This window comes from Tribolium castaneum, chromosome 8, assembly GCF_031307605.1.
Source record: "Tribolium castaneum strain GA2 chromosome 8, icTriCast1.1, whole genome shotgun sequence".
Lineage (NCBI taxonomy): Eukaryota > Metazoa > Arthropoda > Insecta > Coleoptera > Tenebrionidae > Tribolium > Tribolium castaneum.
In genome coordinates this window covers 4,995,650-5,010,962 of record NC_087401.1, presented here as the reverse complement: position 1 = coordinate 5,010,962, position 15,313 = coordinate 4,995,650, and the positions used below count along the sequence as shown (strand labels likewise).

Genomic DNA, 15,313 nt, shown 5'->3' with positions numbered 1-15,313 from the left:
AACTTTTATAGGACAGATGCAAAATACCATATTACCACATAAATCGTTATTTTAAAGCAAAGTATTAGCTTTTGCACTTGTTCAATTAAAGTTTGCTTACTTCGAAGTATGTAGTCGTCCGAAATAATTTTTTTTTGTCAAAACTATAACGTAATTTGTTCTTTTGTGCTTGAATATAGAGTTTTCATTACGTTTTATAGTAGTTTACTCTACTCTAAGCATAGAATCAAACAGAGTAATCCGCTTTTGTTAAAACTGATACATAATTTGCTCTTATTTTCGAGAATAAGACATTTTCAATATGTTTGATAAAATTCTTCTTGTTTATAGCAAGGAATAGTTTAAAATAAGCTGTATTTGCCTAAACTGATACGTAATTCGATATTTGTGCATGGATACGATGTTTTCAGTTTCTTTGACGTGTGAAATTTCTTGTTGCAAAAGGTAATAATTTGCTTTAAAACAACGCTTTATATGGTAATATGTGGTTTTGCATCTGCCCCATAAAAGTTCATTAGTTTCGAATCATAAAATCGTTTGAAATAAACAGTGCTGGTCAAAACTATAACGTAAATTATTTCTTTGAGACGAAATTTAAAGTTTTCATTAAGTTTTATACAAGTTTACTCTATTCTAAGTAAAGGAGTAATCAGGATAAATTGCTTTTATCTAGAGTAATATATAATTTGCAGTTTTCAGCCAGAATAAGACGTTTTAAATCTTTTTAATGTAAGTTTTTGTATTCAAAACAAAGGATTGTCTAAAGTAAGCAGTTTTTGTCCAGACTGAAACGTAATTCCAATTTCTGTGCCTGAATAAGGGGTTTTCAGTTACTTTGATGTAAGGTTTCATGTTTGTAACAATGAATTAACGAAAATAATTGGTTTTTATCCAAATTGTGGCATGAATCAGCTTTAAGACTATAACGCAAATCTTTTGTTTTGTACTAAAATAAGACGTTTTTAGTCAGTTTGATATAAGTTTTCTTGTTCAAAGCAAAATATTGTCGAAAATCAACCGTTTTTGTCTAAACTGATACAAAATTCGGTGGTTTGTGTCCGAATACAAAGTTTTCAGATTCTTTAATGTTAGGTTTGCTGCTTCTAACAAAGAATCAACGAAAATATTTTGTTTTAATACAAACTGCAATATAAAATGTCTTTATAGGACAAAACATGATGTTTGGCGTCTGTTTAATAAAAATTTACTCGTTTGGAAGCATAGAATCATTCCAAATAAGCTATTCTCGTCGAAACTATAATGTAATTAGTATTTTGTGCTAGAATACAGCGTTTTTGTTTGATTTATTAACAATTTTGTCTATTTTAAGCAATGAAACGAATAGGATTAGCTGCCTTTATCCAAAGTGATACATAAATTGCTCTTTTATGCCAGATTAATACGTTTTTAGTCTGTTCGATGTATATTTTCATGTTCAAAGCAAAAGATCGTCTAAAATAAGCCGTTTTTGTTTGAACTGATGAACAATTCAGACTGAGAGTCAACAAAAATAATTTGTTTTAATCCAAACTGATACTTTTTGACCCTATAAGAGTCCTATAAGAGTCCGAGATACGCCGTTCTCGTCAAGTCTATAACGTAATTCGTTTTTTTGTGTCAGAATACGACGTTTTCTGTCTGTTTAATATAATTTTTTAATAATAATAATAATAATAACAATAATAATAATAATAATAATAATAATAATAATAATAATAATAATAATAATAATAATAATAATAATAATAATAATAATAATAATAATAGTAATAATAATAATAATAATAATAATAGTAATAATAATAATAATAATAATAATAATAATAGTAATAAAAGTAAGCTTAGTTTTCTAAGCAAAAATGAAGCTTATTTTGTGTGTTATATGAGCGTTTTCTCATTTCTATGCAAGAGATCATCTGTGATCTGTGTTTTTAGGCAAGAAATTGAATAAAATTAATAACTCATTTTAAAACTGGTATAAAAACATTTACTATACAAAAGTTAATAATAATAATAATAATAATAATAATAATAATAATAGTAATAATAATAATAATAATAATAATAATAATAATAATAATAAAAATAATAATAATAGTAATAAAAGTAAGCTTAGTTTTCTAAGCAAAAATGGAGCTTATTTTGTGTGTTATATGAGCGTTTTCTCATTTCTATGCAAGAGATCATCTGTGATCTGTGTTTTTAGGCAAGAAATTGAATAAAATTAATAACTCATTTTAAAACTGGTATAAAAACATTTACTATACAAAAGTTAATAATAATAATAATAATAATAATAATAATAATAATAATAATAATAGTAATAATAACAATAATAATAGTAATAATAATAATAATAATAATAATAGTAATAAAAGAAATAATAATAATAATAATAATAATAATAATAATAATAATAATAATAATAATGATAATAATACTTATAATAATGAATTTCTTTGTAAATTAAAGCTTAGTTTTTCTAAGCAAAAATGATGCTTATTTTGTGTTATCTGAGCGTTTTCTCATTTCTATGCAAGAGATCATCTGTGATCTGTTTTTTTAGGCAAGAAATTGTCTAAAATTAATAACTCATTTTAAAACTGGTATAAAAACATTTACTATACAAAAGTTATAATCGGTTTTTAATAATAATAATAATAATAATAATAATAATAATAATAATAATAATAATAATAATAATAAAAATAATAGTAATAATAATAATTTATCAGTTCAAACAAAAACGGCTTATTTTAGACGATCTTTTGCTTTGAACAAGAAAACTTACATCGAACAGATTAAAAACGTATTAATCTGGCATAAAAGAGCAATTTATGTATCACTTTGGATAAAGGCAGCTAATCCTATTCGTTTCATTGCTCAAAATAGACAAAATTGTTAATAAATCTAACAAAAACGCTGTATTCTAGCACAAAATACTAATTACATTATAGTTTCGACGAGAATAGCTTATTTGGAATGATTCTATGCTTCCAAACGAGTAAATTTTTATTAAACAGATGCCAAACATCATGTTTTGTCCTATAAAGACATTTTATATTGCAGTTTGTATTAAAACAAAATATTTTCGTTGATTCTTTGTTAGAAGCAGCAAACCTAACATTAAAAAATCTGAAAACTTTGTATTCGGACACAAACCACCGAATTTTGTATCAGATTAGTCAAAAACGGTTGATTTTCGACAATATTTTGCTTTGAACAAGAAAACTTATATCAAACTGACTAAAAACGTCTTATTTCAGCACAAAACAAAAGATTTGCGTTATAGTCTTAACTAGAGCTGTTAATTTCAAACGGTTCTATGCTTTGAAACGAGTAAACTTTCACTGTACAGAGGAAAAACATCTTATTTCGCCTTTTAAAAACGATTCATGCCACAGTTTGGATAAAAACCAATTATTTTCGTTAATTCATTGTTACAAACATGAAACCTTACATCAAAGAAACTGAAAACCCCTAATTCAGGCACAGAAATTCGAATTACGTTTCAGTCTGGACAAAAACTGCTTACTTTAGACGATCCTTTGTTTTGAATACAAAAACTTACATTAAAATGAATAAAAACGTCTTATTCTGGCTGAAAACTGCAAATTATATATTACTCTAGATAAAAGCAATTTATCCTGATAACTCCTTTACTTAGAATAGAGTAAACTTGTATAAAACTTAATGAAAACTTTAAATTTCGTCTCAAAGAAATAATTTACGTTATAGTTTTGAACGATTTTATGATTCGAAGCTAATGAACTTTTATGGGGCAGATGCAAAACCACATATTACCAAATAAAGCGTTGTTTTAAAGCAAATTATTACCTTTTGCAACAAGAAATTTCACGTCAAAGAAACTGAAAACATCGTATCCATGCACAAATATCGAATTACGTATCAGTTTAGGCAAATACAGCTTATTTTAAACGATTCCTTGCTATAAACAAGAAAAATTTTATCAAACATATTGAAAATGTCTTATTCTCGAAAATAAGAGCAAACTATGTATCAGTTTTAACAAAAGCGGATCACTCTGTTTGATTCTATGCTTAGAGTAGAGTAAACTACTTTAAAACGTAATGAAAACTCTATATTCAAGCTCAAAAGAACAAATTACGTTATAGTTTTGACAAAAAAAAATTATTTCGGAGGACTACATACTTCGAAGTAAGCAAACTTTAATTGAACAAGTGCAAAAGCTAATACTTTGCTTTAAAATTACGATTTATGTGGTAATATGGTATTTTGCATCTGTCCTATAAAAGTTTACTCGTTTCGCTCCATTGAATCATTCGAAATAAATTATTTTGACACAACAACGAAAATAATTTTTTTGTTTAAACTGTAACATGTCGTTTTTATTAAACGAACTAAGACGTTTGGCATCTGTTTAGTAAAAGTTTTCTCGTTTGGGGGCATAAAATCGTTTGAAACTAACAGTTCTGGTCAAAACTATAACGTAAATTATTTCTTTGAGACGATATTTAAAGTTTTCATTAAGTTTTAAACAAGTTTGCTCTATTCTAAGCAAAGGAGTAATCAGGATAAACTGCATTTATCCAAAGTAATACATAATTTGCAGTTTTGAGCCAGAATAAGACGTTTTTAATCTTTTTAATATAAGTTTTCGTGTTCAAAAGAAAGAATCGTCTAAAATAAGCAATTTGTGTCCAGACTGAAACGTAATTTGATTTTCTGGGCCTGAATAAGAGGTTTTCAGTTTCTTTGATGTAAGGTTTCTTGTTTGTAACAATGAATAAACGAAAATCATTGGTTTTAATCCAAACTGTGACATAAATCGTTTTTTAAAGGCGAAATCAGACGTTTTGCCTCTGTTCAGTGAAAGTATACTGGTTTCAAAGCATAGAATCGTTTGAAATTAACAGTTCTCGTCAAGACTATAACGCAAATCTTTAAAGTGATACAAAGAAATAATTTACGTTATAGTTTTGACCAGAACTGTTAATTTCAAACGATTTTATGCCCCCAAACGAGAAAACTTTCACTAAACAGATGCCAAACGTTTTAGTTCGTTTTATAAAAGCGACTTATGTTACAGTTTAAACAAAAACAAATTATTTTCGTTGTTGTTGTGTCAAAATAATTTATTTCGAATGATTCAATGGAGCGAAACGAGTAAACTTTTATAGGACAGATGCAAAATACCATATTACCACATAAATCGTTATTTTAAAGCAAAGTATTAGCTTTTGCACATGATCAATTAAAGTTTGCTTACTTCGAAGTATGTAATCGTCCGAAATATTTTTTTTTGTCAAAACTATAACGTAATTTGTTCTTTTGAGCTTGAATATAGAGTTTTCATTACGTTTTATAGTAGTTTACTCTACTCTAAGCATAGAATCAAACAGAGTAATCCGCTTTTGTTAAAATTGATACATAATTTGCTCTTATTTTCGAGAATAAGACGTTTTCAATATGCTTGATAAAATTTTTCTTGTTTATAGCAAGGAATCGTTTAAAATAAGCTGTATTTGCCTAAACTGATACGTAATTCGATATTTATGTATGAATACGAAGTTTTCAGTTTCTTTGACGTGAAATTTCTTGTTGCAAAAGGTAATACTTTGCTTTAAAACAACGCTTTATATGGTAATATGTGGTTTTGCATCTGCCCCATAAAAGTTCATTAGTTTCGAATCATAATTTCGTTTGAAATAAACAGTGCTGGTCAAAACTTTAACGTAAATTATTTCTTTGAGACGAAATTTAAAGTTTTCATTAAGTTTTATACAAGTTTACTCTATTCTAAGTAAAGGAGTAATCAGGATAAATTGCTGTTATCTAGAGTAATATATAATTTGCAGTTTTTAGCCAGAATAAGACGTTTTTAATCTTTTTAATGTAAGTTTTTGTGTTCAAAACAAAGGATCGTCTAAAATAAGCAGTTTTTGTCCAGACTGAAACGTAATTCGAATTTCTGTGCCTAAATAAGGGGTTTTCAGTTTCTTTGATGTAAGGTTTCTTGTTTGTAACAATGAATTAACAAAAATAATTGGTTTTTATCCAAATTGTGGCATGAATCAGCTTTAAGACTATAACGCAAATCTTTTGTTTTGTGCTAAAATAAGACGTTTTTAGTCAGTTTGATATAAGTTTTCTTGTTCAAAGCAAAATATTGTCGAAAATCAACCGTTTTTGTCTAAACTGGTACAAAATTTGGTGGTTTGTGTCCGAATACAAAGTTTTCAGATTCTTTAATGTTAGGTTTGCTGCTTCTAACAAAGAATCAACGAAAATATTTTGTTTTAATACAAACTGCAATATAAAATGTCTTTATAGGACAAATCATGATGTTTGGCATCTGTTTAATAAAAATTTACTCGTTTGGAAGCATGAATCATTCCAAATAAGCTATTCTCGTCGAAACTATAATGTAATTAGTATTTTGTGCTAGAATACAGCGTTTTTGTTAGATTTATTAACAATTTTGTCTATTTTAAGCAATGAAACGAATAGGATTAGCTGCCTTTATCCAAAGTGATACATAAATTGCTCTTTTATGCCAGATTAATACGTTTTTAGTCTGTTCGATGTAAGTTTTCTTGTTCAAAGCCAAAGATCGTCTAAAATAAGCCGTTTTTGTTTGAACTGATGAACAATTCAGACTGAGAGTCAACAAAAATAATTTGTTTTAATCCAAATTGATACTTTTTGACCCTATAAGAGTCCTATAAGAGTCCGAAATACGCCGTTCTCGTCAAGTCTATAACGTAATTCGTTTTTTTGTGTCAGAATACGACGTTTTCTGTCTGTTTAATATAATTTTTTAATAATAATAATAATAATAACAATAATAATAATAATAATAATAAAAATAATATTAATAATAATAATAGTAATAATAATAATAATAATAATAATAATAATAATAATAATAATAATAATAATGAAAATAATAATAGTAATAAAAGTAAGCTTAGTTTTCTAAGCAAAAATGAAGCTTATTTTGTGTTATATGAGCGTTTTCTCATTTCTATGCAAGAAATCATCTGTGATCTGTATTTTTAGGCAAGAAATTGTTTAAAATTAATAACTCATTTTAAAACTGGTATAAAAACATTTACTATACAAAAGTTAATAATAATAATAATAATAATAATAATAATAATAATAATAATAATAATAATAATAATAGTAATAATAATAATAAAAATAATAATAATAGTAATAAAAGTAAGCTCAGTTTTCTAAGCAAAAATGAAGCTTATTTTGTGTGTTATATGAGCGTTTTCTCATTTCTATGCAAGAGATCATCTGTGATCTGTGTTTTTAGGCAAGAAATTGTCTAAAATCAATAACTCATTTTAAAACTGGTATAAAAACATTTACGATACAAAAGTTATAATCGGTTTTTAATAATAATAATATTAATAATAATAATAATAATAATAATAATAATAATAGTAATAATGATAATAAAAATAATAGTAATAATAATAATAATAATAAAAATAATAATAATAGTAGTAATAAAAGTAAGTTTAGTTTTCTAAGCAAAAATGAAGCTTATTTTGTGTTACATGAGCTTTTCTCATTTCTATGCAAAAGATCATGTGTGATCTGTGTTTTTAGGCAATCTAAGCCATTTATTATTATTATTATTATTAACATAGATTCTTTGCTGAGGTTAACACCTTTATAGCAAAATATCAAGAAATACGGTTTCGTGTTAAATAAAACACCATTGAATAATGAAAAATGAAATACAATTTTAATCTACAGTTAAATTAGTTAATTAATAAAGGTTAATGTTAATTATTGTAATGTGTCATATTGATTCTTGAAGGAAGAAACAGTAACAGCTGCAACAACGTTATCAGGCAAGCCATTCCATATATCAAATGCACGATTTGTCAAATAATTCTTTCTAACGGTAGTCTTAAATGGTTCTTTTTTCAGCTTATAAGAATGACCTCTAAGTCTGTCATGATATTGAATTTGCAAGAAATTGCGTGTTACTCCAGGAAATAAACCATGAGTAAGCCGAAAAATTTGAATTGCATCTGCCCTGTTTTGACGAGCACGTAGATCTGGTATTTTGAGTATTTCAAGACGTTGTTCATATGAAACTTGTCTTAAACAGTGTGTCCATCTAGTTACCAGGTGCTGAGTTCTTTCCAGCAAATCAATATCCTTTAACAAATAAGGTCTCCAGACTGGAATGGCAAATTCCAAATGCGGCCTTATGTAAGTGATGTACACCTTTGAAATAAAACTGACTGAAGGATTTGGAAAAACATGCTTTAGCAAATAAAACATTTTACGCGCTCGACCCACTGATGCTAGACATTGCTCTGACCATCCTAACTTATCATTTACAATGACCCCTAGATCTTTGGTTGAGGTTTTTACACTCAGGAGTGTGCCATTTATATGGTAAAGGTACTTTGGGTTGTTGTGGCCACACTGAAGTACACAGCATTTTGCAATATTTAGTGGTATTTGCCACTTCTCGCTCCATTGGAAGATTAAATTAAGTTGGTCTTGCAAGTCCGTGACAAGTGGGTTAGCAAATAACTTAATATCATCCGCATATGCTGAATAGCTGTCCAGTGAAAACAATAAATCTGCTGTATATAACAAGAATAAAATTGGTCCAAGAACTGATCCCTGTGGGACCCCACTTAATACTGGTTTAGAGTACGAAAATTTACCACAGACTTTTACACAATAGTTTCGATTTGATAGAAACGCTCGGATCCAATCCAGCAAATTTCCTGTTACACCATAGGACTCCAGTTTTGCTAACAAGAGATTGTGAGGGACTTTATCAAAGGCTTTACTAAAATCAAGGTAAATTATGTCTACAGGTTGGTTAGTGTCTAACATTTTTGTCCATAGATTTGTGCAGGATAGCAAGTTTGTGACAACTGACCTACCTGGTAAAAAGCCGTGCTGATGCTCAGGTATTAAATTATTTTTTCTCATGTAAGTTAATAGTTCCTTGACTATAACTTTTTCCATAATTTTACAGCATGTCGACGTGAGACTTACAGGTCTATAGTTAGCAGGATCAAGTTTATCTCCTGACTTGTACAAAGGCGTGATTGTTGCTTGCAACCACTCGTAGGGCAAAGTGCCTTGTAAGAATGATTTTGTCATCATTTTGGCAAGTGGGCCCGACAACGAAGCAGCACAAGTTCTCAGGAGTTTGGGAGGTATCTGATCCGGACCTGGAGCTGTATTTAATTTAATGGCACAGAGTTGGCTTTTTACCAGATCCGGAGTAAAATTAATATAAGACAACCCACTAAATGTACTTGTAGGCATAAATGACGGTATATTATTATTAATGTTTAAATTATAGGTAGCAGCAAAACTGTCCGCTAAAGTGTTTGCAGTTTCTGTATGATCGGAGCAGAGTAGACCTGAAGCATTTCGTACTAAAGGGACCGACACACGACTAGAGATAAATTTACGTACATGGGAATAAAATAGTTTTGGTTTATTTAATATAGAATTTTCATAATTACACCTGGCTATTTGTAAATCAGATTTTAGTTGGTTAGAAAATCTTTTATAAGCAGAAAAATTATCTTCAGTAGGCTTCCTTTTAAATTTTTTCCATAATTTAGCTTTGTATTTTATTTTGTCAAGCATGTGTTGATTTATCCACGGTTTATCTTTTCTCAGTCGGTTTGTAAACAGTCTGGAATTTGTTGTAATGCAAGTTTGTAAAATCGATTTAAAATGTTTCCATTGTTCTTCCGCATTTAGTGAATCTAAACCATTCCAGTCGTAAGTCAAGAGACTTTCGTCTATGCGAGTGTAGTCAACAATTGATGTTGTTTTAATTCTTGCATTTGGCTCTGAATATATCATAATTTGTAACTCAATTTCGATTTTTGAATGATCAGATGTACCTACAGGATTCGAAACGTTTAAAGACGATACAAGGTTAACGTCAGACAAAATTACCAAATCAAGTAATGAAGGACGTTGTTGGGATCTAAATCGTGTAGGTTCAGTGACTATTTGTGACAAATTATTCTCCAAGAGCAATTCAGAAAATTGTTTTTCGATGATTGTTTGACCTGTTGTGTTTTTAGCAGACCAAAGTATTGGACCCATTAAATTAAGTGTATTTTAAATCACAAGACATTTTCTGTTAAAGCACTTTTTTTTTAAATATTAATTATTTTCAAACTTATATCTCGCTTATGGTTAGTCCTACATGAAAAATGCAAATTACTATTTTGTAGGAAATTTTATCACCTTTAATTTTGGTGAAAAAGTAAAAATTGATAGGAGTAACTGTTTTCGAGATATAAACAAAAAACAAAAAAACTGTTACCTTAATTAAGCGCTTGCATATAAGCAAATTTAGTACTACTAGTATTGTTATTATAAATGTTATTGTTATTAATATGACGGCTAAAGACAACTCTAAGACTTAAGTGACTTTTATGTCTCCTTCTTTTTCCTCTACTAAAGTGTTAGACACAATTAATTTAGTTTAATTTCAGTTTTTCAAACATTTTATTTTAAAGCAAATTTTTGTTTAATATTATTTATATCCAACTCTATAACTTGCTTATGCTTGGTCCTACAAGAAAAATGTAAATAACTATTTTGGTGTTTTCGAGATATAATCAAAAAACCAAAGTGAAAACTGTTACAGTTACTGAAAAAAATGTAATTCAGTTTTCAATGTTTGAGACGAAGACGAAAATGCAGCATTTAAAAAAGACTCTGAAGACTTCAGTGACTTTTATGTCACCTCCTTTTTCTTCTAATAGAGTATTGGACCCAATAAATTAAGTGTATTTTAAATCACAAGAAATTTTCTGTTAAAGCACTTTTTTTTAAATATTAATTTTTTTCAAACTTATATCTCGCTTATGGTTAGTCCTACATAAAAAATGCAAATAAATATTTTGTAGGAAATTTTATCAACTTTAATTTTAGTAAAAAAATAAAAATTGATAGGAGTAACTGTTTTCGAGATATAAGCAAGAAACTGTTATCTTAATTAAGCGCTTGCATATAAGCAAATTTAGTAATATTAGTATTATTATTATTAATGTTATTGTTATTAATATGACGACTAAAAACGACTCTCAAGACTTTGGTGACTTTTATGTCTTCTCCTTTTTCCTATACTAAAGTGTTACACTCAATTTATTTAGTTTAATTTCGGTTTTTCAAACATTTTATTTTAAAGCAAATTTTTGTTAATGATTATTTATATCCAACACTATAACTCGCTTATGGTTAGTCTTACAAAAAAAATGCAAATCACTATTTTGTAGGAAATTTTATCAGCTTTAATCTTGAAAGAAAGATAAAAATTGATAAGAGTAATTGTTTTCGAGATATAAGCAAAAAACCAAAGTGAAAACTGTTACAGTTACTGAACAAAAATGTAATTCAGTTTTCAATGTTTGAGACGAAGACGAAAATGCAGCATTTAAAAACGACTCTTAAAATTTCAGTGACTTTTATGTCACCTCCTTTTTCTTCTAATAAAGTATTGGACCCAATAAATTAAGTGTATTATAAATCACAAGACATTTTCTGTCAAAGCACTTTTTTTTTAAATATTAATTATTTTCAAACTTATATCTCGCTTATGGTTAGTCCTACATAAAAAATGCAAATAACTATTTTGTAGGAAATTTTATCAGCTTTAATTTTTGTAAAAAGATAAAAATTGATAGGAATAACTGTTTTCGAGATATAAGCAAGAAACTGTTGCCTTAATTAAGCGCTTGCATATAAGCAAATTTAGTAATATTAGTATTATTATTATTAATGTTATTGTTATTAATATGACGACTAAAAACGACTCTCAAGACTTTGGTGACTTTTATGTCTTCTCCTTTTTCCTCTACTAATGTGTTAGTCTTAATTAATTTAGTTTAATTTCGGATTTTCAAACAATTTATTTTAAAGCAAATTTTTGTTAAAGATTATTTATATCCAACTCTATAACTCGCTTATGGTTGGTCTTACAAAAAAAATGCAATTAACTATTTTGTAGGAAATTTTATCAGCTTTAATTTTGAAAAAAAGGTAAAAATTGATAGGAGTAACTGGTTTCGAGATATAAGCAAAAAACCAATAAGAAAACTGTAACTGTTACTGAACAAAAATGTAATTCAGTTTTTAATATTTGAGACTAAGACAAAAATGCAAATAATTTGTCACAAATAGTCACTGAACCTACACGATTTAGATCCCAACAACGTCCTTCATTACTTGATTTGGTAATTTTGTCTGACGTTAACCTTGTATCGTCTTTAAACGTTTCGAATCCTGTAGGTACATCTGATCATTCAAAAATCGAAATTGAGTTACAAATTATGATATATTCAGAGCCAAATGCAAGAATTAAAACAACATCAATTGTTGACTACACTCGCATAGACGAAAGTCTCTTGACTTACGACTGGAATGGTTTAGATTCACTAAATGCGGAAGAACAATGGAAACATTTTAAATCGATTTTACAAACTTGCATTACAACAAATTCCAGACTGTTTACAAACCGACTGAGAAAAGATAAACCGTGGATAAATCAACACATGCTTGACAAAATAAAATACAAAGCTAAATTATGGAAAAAATTTAAAAGGAAGCCTACTGAAGATAATTTTTCTGCTTATAAAAGATTTTCTAACCAACTAAAATCTGATTTACAAATAGCCAGGTGTAATTATGAAAATTCTATATTAAATAAACCAAAACTATTTTATTCCCATGTACGTAAATTTATCTCTAGTCGTGTGTCGGTCCCTTTAGTACGAAATGCTTCAGGTCTACTCTGCTCCGATCATACAGAAACTGCAAACACTTTAGCGGACAGTTTTGCTGCTACCTATAATTTAAACATTAATAATAATATACCGTCATTTATGCCTACAAGTACATTTAGTGGGTTGTCTTATATTAATTTTACTCCGGATCTGGTAAAAAGCCAACTCTGTGCCATTAAATTAAATACAGCTCCAGGTCCGGATCAGATACCTCCCAAACTCCTGAGAACTTGTGCTGCTTCGTTGTCGGGCCCACTTGCCAAAATGATGACAAAATCATTCTTACAAGGCACTTTGCCCTACGAGTGGTTGCAAGCAACAATCACGCCTTTGTACAAGTCAGGAGATAAACTTGATCCTGCTAACTATAGACCTGTAAGTCTCACGTCGACATGCTGTAAAATTATGGAAAAAGTTATAGTCAAGGAACTATTAACTTACATGAGAAAAAATAATTTAATACCTGAGCATCAGCACGGCTTTTTACCAGGTAGGTCAGTTGTCACAAACTTGCTATCCTGCACAAATCTATGGACAAAAATGTTAGACACTAACCAACCTGTAGACATAATTTACCTTGATTTTAGTAAAGCCTTTGATAAAGTCCCTCACAATCTCTTGTTAGCAAAACTGGAGTCCTATGGTGTAACAGGAAATTTGCTTGATTGGATCCGAGCGTTTCTATCAAATCGAAACTATTGTGTAAAAGTCTGTGGTAAATTTTCGTACTCTAAACCAGTATTAAGTGGGGTCCCACAGGGATCAGTTCTTGGACCAATTTTATTCTTGTTATATACAGCAGATTTATTGTTTTCACTGGACAGCTATTCAGCATATGCGGATGATATTAAGTTATTTGCTAACCCACTTGTCACGGACTTGCAAGACCAACTTAATTTAATCTTCCAATGGAGCGAGAAGTGGCAAATACCACTAAATATTGCAAAATGCTGTGTACTTCAGTGTGGCCACAACAACCCAAAGTACCTTTACCATATAAATGGCACACTCCTGAGTGTAAAAACCTCAACCAAAGATCTAGGGGTCATTGTAAATGATAAGTTAGGATGGTCAGAGCAATGTCTAGCATCAGTGGGTCGAGCGCGTAAAATGTTTTATTTGCTAAAGCATGTTTTTCCAAATCCTTCAGTCAGTTTTATTTCAAAGGTGTACATCACTTACATAAGGCCGCATTTGGAATTTGCCATTCCAGTCTGGAGACCTTATTTGTTAAAGGATATTGATTTGCTGGAAAGAACTCAGCACCTGGTAACTAGATGGACACACTGTTTAAGACAAGTTTCATATGAACAACGTCTTGAAATACTCAAAATACCAGATCTACGTGCTCGTCAAAACAGGGCAGATGCAATTCAAATTTTTCGGCTTACTCATGGTTTATTTCCTGGAGTAACACGCAATTTCTTGCAAATTCAATATCATGACAGACTTAGAGGTCATTCTTATAAGCTGAAAAAAGAACCATTTAAGACTACCGTTAGAAAGAATTATTTGACAAATCGTGCATTTGATATATGGAATGGCTTGCCTGATAACGTTGTTGCAGCTGTTACTGTTTCTTCCTTCAAGAATCAATATGACACATTACAATAATTAACATTAACCTTTATTAATTAACTAATTTAACTGTAGATTAAAATTGTATTTCATTTTTCATTATTCAATGGTGTTTTATTTAACACGAAACCGTATTTCTTGATATTTTGCTATAAAGGTGTTAACCTCAGCAAAGAATCTATGTTAATAATAATAATAATAATAAATGGCTTAGATTGCCTAAAAACACAGATCACACATGATCTTTTGCATAGAAATGAGAAAAGCTCATGTAACACAAAATAAGCTTCATTTTTGCTTAGAAAACTAAACTTACTTTTATTACTACTATTATTATTATTTTTATTATTATTATTATTATTACTATTATTTTTATTATCATTATTACTATTATTATTATTATTATTATTATTATTATTATTAATATTATTATTATTAAAAACCGATTATAACTTTTGTATCGTAAATGTTTTTATACCAGTTTTAAAATGAGTTATTGATTTTAGACAATTTCTTGCCTAAAAACACAGATCACAGATGATCTCTTGCATAGAAATGAGAAAACGCTCATATAACACACAAAATAAGCTTCATTTTTGCTTAGAAAACTGAGCTTACTTTTATTACTATTATTATTATTTTTATTGTTATTATTACTATTATTATTATTATTATTATTATTATTATTATTATTATTATTATTATTATTATTATTATTATTAACTTTTGTATAGTAAATGTTTTTATACCAGTTTTAAAATGAGTTATTAATTTTAAACAATTTCTTGCCTAAAAATACAGATCACAGATGATTTCTTGCATAGAAATGAGAAAACGCTCATATAACACAAAATAAGCTTCATTTTTGCTTAGAAAACTAAGCTTACTTTTATTACTATTATTATTTTCATTATTATTATTATTATTATTATTATTATTAT

The 15,313-nt window shown here is 28.4% G+C and overlaps 2 long non-coding RNA genes across 2 annotated transcripts; one reads left to right on the top strand and one right to left on the bottom strand.

Annotated features, from left to right (window-relative positions):
• Nucleotides 1–9,014: 9,014 nt before the first annotated feature.
• LOC103315006 (uncharacterized) lies at nt 9,015–9,872 on the top strand. The gene is made up of 2 exons (XR_010335137.1): nt 9,015–9,292; nt 9,344–9,872. It is a non-coding gene; the product is annotated as an uncharacterized LOC103315006 (long non-coding RNA).
• Nucleotides 9,873–12,327: 2,455 nt separating this feature from the next.
• On the bottom strand, nt 12,328–13,269 carry LOC135266923 (uncharacterized). The gene is made up of 2 exons (XR_010335140.1): nt 12,908–13,269; nt 12,328–12,856 (listed from the first exon to the last, which is right to left on the bottom strand). It is a non-coding gene; the product is annotated as an uncharacterized LOC135266923 (long non-coding RNA).
• Nucleotides 13,270–15,313: the final 2,044 nt, after the last annotated feature.